Source organism: Hetaerina americana, unplaced genomic scaffold (genome assembly GCF_022747635.1).
Source record: "Hetaerina americana unplaced genomic scaffold, ioHetAmer1.1.p SCAF_8, whole genome shotgun sequence".
Taxonomy (NCBI): domain Eukaryota; kingdom Metazoa; phylum Arthropoda; class Insecta; order Odonata; family Calopterygidae; genus Hetaerina; species Hetaerina americana.
The window spans coordinates 42309481-42322088 of NW_027287427.1; the positions used below are offsets into that span (position 1 = coordinate 42309481).

At 46.2% G+C, this 12608-nt stretch overlaps 1 protein-coding gene across 3 annotated transcripts in view; it reads left to right on the forward strand.

The window, feature by feature from the left end:
• kug (FAT atypical cadherin kugelei) overlaps positions 1-12608 on the forward strand; it is a 497170-nt gene that overhangs the window by 106984 nt on the left and 377578 nt on the right. The window lies entirely within an intron of this gene.

Sequence of the window (12608 nt, forward strand, 5' to 3'; positions counted from 1 at the left end):
CAAAAATCAAGTGCTTCGCCCTAAGATTCAAGAATATTCGCTCCCCGACTGGTCCTTTCCCCCACGCCAACGTTTCTGTGTAACTAGTTTATAAGGAGAGAATGCATTTTTATCAATCATATTTTTAAAATCAGTGTTACTTTTGTTAATTATGATAATTTGACCTCATTTTACGATTTTTTATATTGATTTTGTTTCCTCGAATTACTTCTCCTTTTTCTTGTCTTAAAATTGTGATTTTAAAAAGTCTTTTTCCTCCACATAAATTATTTCTTTTCGCTTTCACATTTTTCTCCGTTGAATAACTTTTCATACGTTGTCGTCCAGAAATAACATCAAGGAATATTTACCATTACCGACGAGCTACGAGGCGGTAATTCTTTCTTTCACTTAGACCAAGCCTTGGTAGTCTTTCTTTCGAACTTCACATACGAGGGTCATCCGGAAAGTAGTACCCGTTCGTGCCGCATGAAGTGCTGACGACGCGAGTAGCCGCTGGACGAGGTCAGATAGCTTCAGTGGCTTGTCTGCCTTCTCTGAGCCAAGTTGCGTGACGCTAGCATTGCCTGTGTTGTTTCTGTGATTGTTTACAATGTTTAAAAAAATTGAGAACGCCGCCAGTTGTGAAGTGAGGGCAGTGATTAAATTCCTCAATGCAAGAAACGTTCGCCCATGTGATATGCATCGCCAATTAAAGGAGGTGTATGGAGACAATGTAATGGACGAGTCGTCTGTTCGGCGGTGGTGTCGCAACTTCAACATGGGGAGGGGGAACACACACGACGATGAGCGTTCGGGGAGACCGTCTGTCATTACAGACCAACTGGTGAGCTCAGTTGACGAATTCGTGAGGAACGATCGGCGCGTCACAATTGATGACATCTGTGAGCATTTTCCCAATGTTTCTCGAACAATTGTTCATGAAATTGTTAAACACCATCTGCATTATGCAAAAATTTGTGCAAGATGGGTCCCTCGCGTATCTCAATGAGCTGGCGGCGAAGGACTATGCAGCAGGAATACAGAAACTTGTCACACGTTATGACAAATGCCTTAATTTGCTTGGAGATTATGTTGAGAAGTAGTTTAAAGTATCCTCTTTCAAATAAAATTTTTTATGTTTGTTAATATTTACTTTTGTCTTTTTATTTCACGAACGGGTACTACTTTCCGGATGACCCTCGTACTATCGTTCTCTGCACAAAACCGAGAGCTTTCCACTGAGTGTGTAATTGTGTGAAGCCCTCTGTCAATCTCGGTTGACCCTATCTTCTTCGCTTGCGCCGTTTTTTTTGCTCCTGCTGCAGGCGTCTGGCCTTGCTTGTTCCGAAGCATGCATTAACCAAAAGGACATTGGAGAGAACTCTTTCTCTTCTGTCGTTAATTTTATGTTTCCGTGCTCCCTCCCTTCTTGTCACACCCACTCGGGTGTCTGCTGTAGACTCACAAGCGTCTCCATACATATTCTGCTGAAATGAAAAAATGTGCAAAAACTTGGTGGTTGTTTTTAAGACATTACGAATCCTCTCTCCCCTTGCCAGTAGGGATATGCTGATACCTTTCACTCCCTTTGAGTGTAGCATAAGGTTTCTTTTTAGGGACTGACGACATTCGGCTTCTCCCTTACCGAAAAATTCGACGCCGTATGGCCAAAAAGCACTTCGCCCGACTGTCGCAGGTATTCAATGGCTTCAATCTCGCATGCAATGAAAAATTTATGCTTACGTCCTGTTAATTACCCAGTCGCCCCACGAAAATGTTTGCCCAGTTGTTTCGGCAAATTGTTCACTCACGTAAATCACGTCGTGGTGATTTCCAATTTTCAACTGCGATCTGCAATGTACGCGCCCAGGCGACTAGGAAGGAAGTCCACTTCTCCGCACCCATTTCAGATTTCTTTTTTCCCGGTCGTCGATTTTCAAATCTTTCGACAACAGCGATGCTCCCTCCGCCCTCTCCCACCCCTCCCCGCACGTGGGACTCGTCCCGTTTCAGGGGCATACGCGCCTTTCCCGTGCCCACACCCCAATCCTCCGACGTATGTATGTAACCGCCCACCGTCCCCCTCAGCGCCACGGCCCATGTGGTCCATTGTTGCGAAGGCCTGGGCGGGTACTACCACCACGCCACATTTGCTCCGCGGACCCCCTACTCTCACCCCCCCTCCCACCTTATCTGCATCCTCACTACGCCACCTCTCCCTCTCCGGGACTCTTTGTCTTCCCGACGTTGTCCCCCCATAGTAGTCGTCCACATCCTCCCCCGCTTTCCCTCATTTCCCCACCGCCTTCTACCCTCACCCCATAACGCACAATTTCCCCTTTCACGGCGCGTCTCCCTTCGTCCCTCCGAGCCTAAACACTTAAACAATCCTTCCACCCCCTCTCGCACCCCACGCCCCTCATTCCCACCACAGCGGGACACACACTACCCTTACCATTATTCCCTTTAACGATCTCAGCGACAAAGGGTCCCGGTGGTGAATGCAGAACGGTCATAATCATATCTTTGCCCTCCGAATTTCTCTCTCTCTCTCTCTCCATCCCTCCCGCACTCCTCCCTCCTCTCTCTCGCTGTCTCCACTACATCTCAGTTCCCCAAGCATACAGTCCAATTCATTGTCTCCTCCCGACCCCATGTTCTAAGGAGGTCGTGTTTTGTTTTATCTGCGACCCCACTTCAACACACTCCCTCCCTTCTCCGGTCCATTCTAAACTTTTGCGGTCGACCCTCTCCGTTCGGGTGGATTGCATCATTTCACGCGTCTGCCCTCCTCCGTCCGATTGGAATATATTAGGGGGGGGTTCTGCCTGCGTGCCCATTGTTTGTCTCTGCCGTAAGATGGTTTAAGCGGTGGAAGGGGTTGCTCGGGGGATGAATGCATGGGCCGTCCTTCGTTTTTGCCCGGGCGGTCGCTCGAATGCCTTCCGCCGCCGACTGTGACCTAGTGCTGCGAGTTTCCAAATACCGAGAATGCACTCGAAAGGGCACGGGGCGGTAATTAGTGTTCTTGGTGAATAGGCCGTGGAACCGAGTGCAATGTTTCAGCTCCGCGAAACCTCCTCACCTCGTGCTCCCTCTGTTTTTGGCACTCGGTTGAGTTTTCCACTCCCACGGGGACGCATTTGTGCACGTGGTGTTGGTATAGTTTACGATCCAGGTTTGCATTATGCGTGTCGGTTCCTCTCGCGAATGGGGAAACTAATGCGGTTTGGTTATGCTTTATCGGGAGCTCTTATGCTTCTCGAATTGGGAAAGATGGATCGCCACGAATGAGGAGCGGTACGGAACTTAAAATGTGTAATTTCAGGTGAATTAACTTGAAATTAGTGAGAGCAGAAACTCTCAACGGAACTTCTGCTTGAACCTTAGTGGCTCTCATAAAAGAATTAGACACGAACCCGTCAATAAATGAATCACGATAAACTTGAATTACGGTCATAATGGGGGAGAACGCATGGTAATAGTTAGTCTTATGATATCAACAGTGGTATATGGGAGATAGATTCCAGGACAGATGGGTACAAATACTCATTCTTTCCCCGAACAATCAGAAATCATAATAGTAAGAAACGGAAGTCAGTTTGGAAATATTAAAAACATTGAATTTACAAGTCGGAGCAAAGTTAAACACTGCAAAGCTGTTAGGTATACTTTCAGGTGCATGTATATGTAAGATGTAGTTTGAGTGTTTGCATATGTGGGGTGTAAGTGTTCATGCATGAATGTATGCCATGTTTTTTTTGTGGATGAATGAATTTGTGGTTCTAGCATACGGTTTTTTTTTCTTTTCTAAATTACGGGTGTCCCAATACCCCCCGCCACACGCCCTTGCGTCGGCTTGCGGGGTATTAAGTAGATGTAGATTTCTCAAATTTTTTCAAGGATTCTCCTTGCTTCTCTAACGCATTCTTTTTCTCAATACGGGTTTGGTACCCTTATGAATTTTAGATTTTGAAGATTATAGTAGGTAAATAGACGGTATCTCTCACGTTTTACCAATGAAATTTATGACTGATATTTCTGCTTAATCCTCTATGCAATGGCGATGACGAAATAATCGAAAATGACGACATATTTTTGGCACATTGTATACATTTATATTGAAGGAGAGGACTTTTGGAGGAGGGTTGGGGCGTTGACCTTATTTTTTAAATAAATGATTCCCTTCGTCCGTTTAACAAGGGTAATGGACTACCATGAACGAAAATACGCAATCGAATCAAAGATTATAATCTGGATGATTAACGCGCCCGCGCGAATCTTACCCCAATTGTAGCTGGTTCGAATCACACCTCGTGCCTTTTGGACCTTTTATTGTCATGTTTCAAATATGTCCGATTGAATTTCGCAGTGAACACCCTCAAGCTTTTGGGGCTTCTCGAGAGCTCACTCAATGCCGCGGACATTTGATGTGAGTGGTACAAAGAGACTTAATGCGCATTAAAGACGCCAGGACCGTGGAGAAGGCACTCGAAAGTCCGTTGGCCCGCGTCGAGTCGGTTGAGTCCCCTATGAGAACACGCTCCACGCACCGTGAACCATCTTTCTGGTGCCGTCGCCTTCGTAACGGGTACCACGGGGGTCCCGGAGCCATCTGCCGCGTTATGAAATAATGCGTGAATCATGTTCATCGCGATGGCGGTGGATCTTTGATTCGATTTCAGATCTCTCTCTCTCTCTCTCTCCCTCCGCACCCGTCCATCTGTCGAGGGCAGGGACGATTCGGGCCATCGAGAGTGGGTTTCGAGCGGTGGGTGCAATCGGCGAATCATGCGCCTCGCTGCGTCGAATCAAGTCACCCCGGGTGCGCTCCTCGGACCTTTTCCGTGTCGCAACAGTTGTGGTCCTTCTCCGGTCCACTTTACAAACTCTCTTTCAGTCCTTAGCCCTTTTCCGGTGTGGCGGTGATCGGAATGGTGCGGTGGCTAACGTACAAGCTTCCCACCAAGAAGGTCCGGGTTCAAATCCTGGAGACAAGAAATATTTTTCAGCCGTATCTCGAACCCTACTTCGAGGTGCTTTGTAGAGGAATGAGTACGATATCCATCGGATGGGACTTTAAACTGCAGACCCCTTGGCGCCTTTCGACAAGAGTAGGCTAATGGCGGCACCGGGTTTCTTTCTCCACCCTTCTTTTCCTATCCATCCTAACGACGCAAAAGACCTTAGCTGTCGGTCGCATCCCATAAAAGCTACTACTACTACCGGTCCGGCTATTCCGAAGGGGGATATAACGGCGAAACTCTTCGGTATGGTAACTTGGGGAAGTGGTACACCAGTCAAACAAGGCTGCTGTCTCTGTACATAGTCACTACAATCCTGACAAGTGAGCGATTAACATGCAGGGCAACTGTTTTTTTGTTCGAATTTATTTAACCAGTGTATGGCCGAGGAACCCTTTCGGTCGGATTAGACGACATTTTCTCTGCACAAAATCAACTCAAATTCATTTTCTAACAATATTGAATAATTGATTTGAACATTATAATTTCTTTCTTTGATGATATTTTGTTGGCCATCTGCTCGAAAGATTTGTAAATGGTTTAATCTTTTTTTTTATTTCTGTAGTGTTAAAATCAGTCAAGTAAGGAAATGAGTAAATGCCCATACTACCTTGATCAAAAAGTTCCCGGAATAACCACCGTGTGGCGCTCCCATCGTTCCGATTTGAGTTCTGTTTTTTTTGTTAAATTGGTACATCTGTTGTTGATATTCCCTTTAAATCTTAGTGTCATAACTTGACATTTGCAAAAGTTACGTAGCCAAGAGTACATCTATCTCTGTGTGTGTTGGCGATTTTTTACAATTTCAGAAATGGATTTAAATTTGCAACAACGAACTTGTATTAAATTTTGCGTAAAAAACGGATTTAGTGGCGCACGGACGTTGGAAATGTTGGAAAAGTGTTTCGGCAACGATTCTCTAAAAAAAACGGTCGTTTACCAGTGGCACGAGCGGTTCAGAAGTGGTCGTGGGTCAATCGAAGATGATGAACGCAGTGGCAGACCATCGACATCGAAAGTCGGTGAAAAAATTGATAAAGTAAAAGAAATGTTGGTCAATAACCGCAAATTAACCATCAGAGAAATAGCGGAGGACTTGAACATTGCCTATGGATCCGCCCAAGACATTGTGGTTAATGATTTGGGTTTCCGTCGTGTAGCAGCAAAGTTGGTGCCAAAAGACCTCAATTTCATGCAAAAAAGAGACCGTGTTGACGTCGCAAAAGACATGATTTGCGAGGCTGAATCCGATCCCACATTCATCAAAAGGATCATTACTGGAGACGAGACGTGGGTTTATGAGTACGACACGCAATCCAGACATCAGGCAAGTGAATGGCGTTCACCAAATGAGCCGAGACCAAAAAAACCACGTCGTTTTCAGTCAAAAAAGAAGGCAATGCTGACGGTTTTCATGGATTACAACGGTGTAGTGCATCATGAATTTTTGCCAGAAGGCCAGACAGTAAACAAAGAGTATTATTTGGGCGTTATGAGACGTTTGCGTGAAGCAATTCGCCGAAAGAGACCAGAAATGTGGGCAGAAAACTCGTGGATTTTGCACCATGATAACGCACCGTCGCACAGTGCTATCATTATTCGTAATTTTTTGACGAAAAATGCAACAAATACCATCCAACAGCCACCGAATTCACCTGATTTGGCTCCCTGTGACTTCTTTCTGTTCAATCGAGTTAAAAAACCATTACGGGGAACGCGTTTTAGCAGCCGAGAGGAAGTAATGGAAAAATCGCAGGAAGCACTGATGGACATACCGAAAACCGAATATAAAAAATGTTTCGAGGATTGGATCAAGCGCTGGCATAAGTGTGTTGCAGTCGATGGGGTTTACTTTGAAGGGGACAATATAGATTTAGATGAATAAACTTGTATTTTTAATTTTCTGAATAAATTCCGGGAAATTTTTGATCAAGGTAGTAATTCATTTTGCGCTATGAAGTTATGCTTTAGTGCTTATAACTGCGTGTGTGTTAGGTTTGAAAGTTTGAATTTCTTCCCAGCTTCAAAATAACCGTGAGTTTTTTTTAAGTCTGAAGTTAAATAGAAATGTATGAAAGAAAAGTCATATTTAAGACGTGTAGGAACATACGCGTGGAATAAAAGTTCCTCTGCTCCTCTATTTCATGGCTAAAATTACCGCTCGCAGACATTTTCTTGCTTATGTTCCTTTTATTCATGCTCTGAAAAAGTGACTGATATTTAAATCACGTGAAGAAGGAATGCGTCGGGGCATAATTCAGAAATGCACGCAATATTTTTATCATCCAGTACAATTTCATGCCCTGACTTTTTTAATACTACACTCAAAAGCGACATAGGTCAGCTCTGAACTAAAGGAGAACGGAATCCGAAAACATATTTTTAGTTAGTACCGTGAGTGGATCTGCGTGAAATGTCTTCCACCATCCCCCCCCCTACCTCCATCAGAAATCCTCTGCATTTGCAACGAACTGTGCGGATGAATCGTCAATCAAATACACCTCCAAGTGCGTTTGCGTCGGTGAAAAAGTGCTCCTTTACGCACGCACGGTTCACGCGTGTAATACTACTTCCGACCACTTGATTCCCTACCCCGTTCCCTCGCTTTGATGCTGATCGACGCCGTTCCGAGTGGTAAATACGCGGGGCACCGAGCCTTTATAAAAACCAATCGAGACCCTCATTGGTGCGAAGCACTTGGGAGCCGCGACAACAAGGGGGGAAGTTCGGAAATTAAGGGGTTTGGGGAAGTCGAGAGCCCGCGTCGATCCTTTCAACCCCATATGCCGTCTCTTTTGTTCTCGCAAATAAAACCCTTCCCTGCACTCGCTCGCTCGCCCCCCCCCCCCGCTACCAACCCCCCTCACCCGCCTTTCCCGCAACACCCCTCGCCGAAATTGCACCGAGCGAGTGACAACCTCCGCTACCATCGGGATACGAGGTAGCGGAGGAGGGGGTCCTACCCTGCCGTGAGTCATGCACGCGCACACACTCACTGCCCCGGCGCGCGCTTGACCTCCGGTGTAGTCCTGACCCTTTTGGGCACTCCGGCTTAATCTGGTCGTGGCCCTTCCCAATCCTATTGGTTTCCCCAGAAATCGCTCGGCTCCCACCCCTTTCCCACGTCCGTTCTCCCTCCTTCACCGCCACCCCCACTGCCTCCCCGGACCCTCAAAAGCCTTCTCTTTTAAACTCCGCTCTTTATGCTTCGAACCTCGTCTCTTCTCTCTGTCCCCTTCTCTATCTCTCTCTCTCTCTTCCAACATTAAGCTCCTTTACTTCGCCCCCCCCCTCACGCAACCTCCCTTCGCAAACCCCTCACGTCCACCCCCGCACCATATAATTCCCTTTGTGCGGTTCATTTGTTTACTCAATCCGCCCGCAGAGGTTTTTGGGGGACCGACCGCCATCACGCTCATTGGCCCTCTTCTCCATAGTTCTCTCACCTCATCTTGCCATCCCCGAAATATCATCAACCTTACCCATGCCCGTCCCCCTGCTCGTTCCCAGCGGTCGGGTCGGTGCGATACGGCCCTATTTTACGCCGATATTTTACTCCACCAGATCGATATGGGTAATTTTAAGGGTGTAGATTAAGGGAAGATGTTGGAACAAATCCACCCTTGGTAGAGACATGTAAGAGGAGTGTGCTTCCCTTATTCGATCGTGTTGGGCACATCGACCAGTGTCGAATCATTAAATTGATAAACGAGAGGAGAGGGAGCGGTTTGAGAGAAAGTGGAGGACCGGGGCAGCCATGGGTGAGACTAGGAATATTGGGAGTCTCAGTAATAATGCAGGTTGGCCCACGAAGACGGGAGTCGAACCGGCGACACCAGGAATAGAAACGGGGGAGTTACCCCGCCGCCACCGATGCGTAGTTCCCATATCTTTACGTAGATATGACGTTAAGAGCACCACCATATCGTCGATGTTGTCGAGATGACGAAATTTGCTATACATTGGATGTAGATAATGGACGCGGTAGTTGATAAACGACATGGTAGACGCTAAAAATATGATCCAGGTAATATATTGAAACGATATTCCAAGCGAATAACGAAGTTCGAGTATTAATGAATCCCTTCCTTGTATATGCCACCACCAGCATTTATTTCTTCTAATAATAAGACTTCTTCCCCATTCCACTTCTCCCTACGAGGTGCCTTCTCTCTTCTTCCATCGGAATTGATCCTGGTGCCTAAATTAACACCAAACTGAATGAGATCCAAGGAAAAAATGAAAAGTTCTTTTCCTTGCCGCAGAATTGTTCCCTCCCACCCGCAGTTACGATTAGTCCCGAATATATTTTTTTGCTCCCTCCTCTCTCCTTCGCCTCTTCCCCTCCCTGCATCTATTCTTCCTCAACCCTCCGCGAGCCTTTCCCACCCTCCTTCCATATCTCCACCCCCCGCCGTCTTTTGAACTTTTATCGTCCTCCCTCCTCCTATTCCCCTCCCCCCTAACCAACCATTTTATCTCCCATCTCACGCTCCAACCGACTTCTTCGAAAAACCTCCCCCTCCCAAAACGTCTCCTCTCAGACCACTCGCGCTCCCTCCCCTGCAAATGGCTGCTGTCCTGTCTTCGCAAGTGTTCTTCGATTCCTCCGCCGAGATAAAAGGCTTTAAGATTGTAAACCCCTCTTGCCGTGAGGCCTGTCCTCTTTCTTTCGGAGGAAGGGGTGATGGGGGGGGGGGGTAAAAGGGGGAAGGTGACAATCGGGTTCCGTTGGGTGGGGGGTGGGTCAAGAGATAATTGTCGTGTCCTTCTCGCCTTTTGTCGAGGGCGTCTGTCGCCGTAATTGTTGCGGACGAGGGCCCGATAAAAAGGTCGACCTCTCCTCCTCCTCATCCACCGCCAACCAGGATTTATGCCCTTCCTTCTCGCCCACCTCTCTCTCTCTCTCTCAACCCTGCACTCCTCCCGCAAAAGCTCACATAGCGGTTGGTCACTTTTGGGAGATTTCTATCATCCTGACCCTCAGCCACCTTGTTCGAGGGCTCTCCTCCAGGTCGTACGTGAGCAATCTCCGCTGCCTCCGACCTTCTTTTGTTCCAAGCAGTTCGCGTCGGTCGATCCTCCCTTGTACACTCCAGTATTACTTTATCCATTTGACGCGGTTCTTGCTTGCGTATATCAAGAGGAGGAACTTGCTAAATTTAATCGCCTAATGGATGGCGCTATTCCACGGCCAAAGCTGGGCTATGATTCATCAAGGGTTCTTTCGTATGCAAGTATATCAATGGCAATCGGTTCCGTGTCCGTGGGTAGTTGGCTTATGTATGATACGCGTACGAAGAAATTACGGAGAACTAAATTTGCTCGCCAATCGCATGAGGTGTATTTGCCTCTTTCGATGAAAGGCTGGATGAGGGTTATGATGAAATATATTTTGAGCAAGTATTTAATTCATGTGGCAATCGTTTCGCAATTAGTTAGAACTTTTAGAAATTGTAATATTTTGACGGGCACTAATTCGTTGTACATTTTGAGTGATATTTCTCTACAGTTAATCTGAGTCTTTTTCGCGTTTCATGGAGAAATAAGGTTAATATACTCTGTGTAAGGTACTGAAGGAGCTGTTAACGTAAAGGGCAGAGCATCCGCCCGCTGAGCGGAGGTCAGATCGTGGTGACTCTCTTGTGCATCACGAATTTCAACCCAGCTGTGTGATTTTTCAGTCACTAGAACATCCTGAGGGACAGGGAAAGGTTGTGGCTTGTCTATTCTGATGTCCATTTCTCATCCTCGAATTTAAATTTGGTGAGCTCATCTATCAAACCAACGTTCTGATTTCTTCCTCTAGTTTTGGATGGGAAGACGGTAAATCGCAGCATATAAATGAAATTATTGATTTATATAAGCCCACCCTTTATTTGCACGTTTTTGTTCGTCCATAAAATAATTTTGTCTTCGCCAGAGGTATAATGTTCTTCCCGTGTCCCAATCCTCAGAATCCACACCCATCTGATGAGTGTCATCGTGTTCACAATGAACTCGGTCGTGATAATCAGTGTGGTGGGTCTTATATCTCTCTCTGTTTGTGTTATTCCATTGTTTTTTTTTCATTTTCTTTCTTTCCCTTTCGTATTTCATTCTCGCCCTTTCGATCGCCAACCGTCTCCCCACGCTCCTTGTTGCTCACCCAAAAAAGGAGCCACTGCTCTCTTTAAAAAACAAAATCCACGCTCCCGGTAACAAATCGTCGAAACGGAAAACCCGCTCTCCTTTCCCTCCCGCTCCCGATCCATTCTTCCGGACCCACCGGCTCGATGTGCGTCTCAGCCCTAATGGGGTGTTCTCTCTCCCCTCGGGATGTGGCGTCGAAGGATAAGGGTGATGGGATTCTCAGAGTGTGGACGATTCAGAGCCGGATGACGGGGGGGTAGAGGGCGGGACATCGCCCTCGATGCTCGAAAGGGGCCGTCTTTTAATTACGCAAGGCTTTTGGGGGAGTGGCGGGGACTCTGGTATCAAATTACGTTTTCTTACGGCGGTTAGGGGACGCTCTTGCTACGAGACCTCTCTTACCTAAGTTTTATTGCTGCATAATTTCTGCCAGTGCCCCGGAAAGAATTTTATTAATCCTTGATCGCGTTAAAAAAATCACTGTGCAATTGCTCACTCATGAAACTCTCGTTTCAAATTATTCGAGCACTTATCAACTATTTGAAAAAGTTTCAAGGTTTTTATTTATTGACCTTTTGCGTATTCTAATGATACTAAAATGAAAAAAAATCTACATCTACGCCACATCCCGCAAGCCGCCTCAAGGGCGTGTGGTGGGGGTAGTCTTATCACCACCCGTAAAACAGAATAAAACCACATGCGAAACCAACAATTGCAATCTGATTCAGACCCATTGGGACGTGTACATATGTACATGCAAAAACCTTTTTAACTGACTTGCAAATACATTTATTAGCAACTAACATACATACGAATATACCTTATGTCTACGAAGCGTTTAATCTTGTCCTCACTTGTAAATCGAATGTGCTGACTATTTCTGATTTTTATGCAATACAGGGAAAAATCCTTTTAATGCAAAGACGATAATTGAACAGTAATCTTATTGGCAAACGCTTCCGTCAAACCAAAACACTTTTTTTAAAATTGGAATTTGATGTCAGTGATGTCGCCGATAGTGACGTAGTAAAGGGACGAGGGGGGTATTCATATCTTGCGTATCATTACAAACTGGGACAAAATAAATCGACCTAATCGGTACGGCCTAATACACAATATAGGGACTGCCCCAAAGGGAATGGAGCGACGTTTCCTACAAAACTCCCACCTCATCACTTCCTTTGCACGCCCCGCTTTTTCTGGAAACTGTAAAACCGTGGACAACGTGATCTCTGCATAATACCCCCTCAGATCGGAACTTCTCACCTTTCGACTATGAGTGCAGAGTTTGAGCGTCCTTCTCTCCTCATGTACCCTTTCAAGTCAACCCATTAAAATTGTACTCGTCAACTACTCTTTACATGGTGCCGAGAAAAAAGCTTCCCGTTGCATGAAAAATCGTATTGACCAAAGAGAGTTGAAAGACATTAGTATCGGATATCCTTGAAGGGAAGCATTTGAAGCGCTATG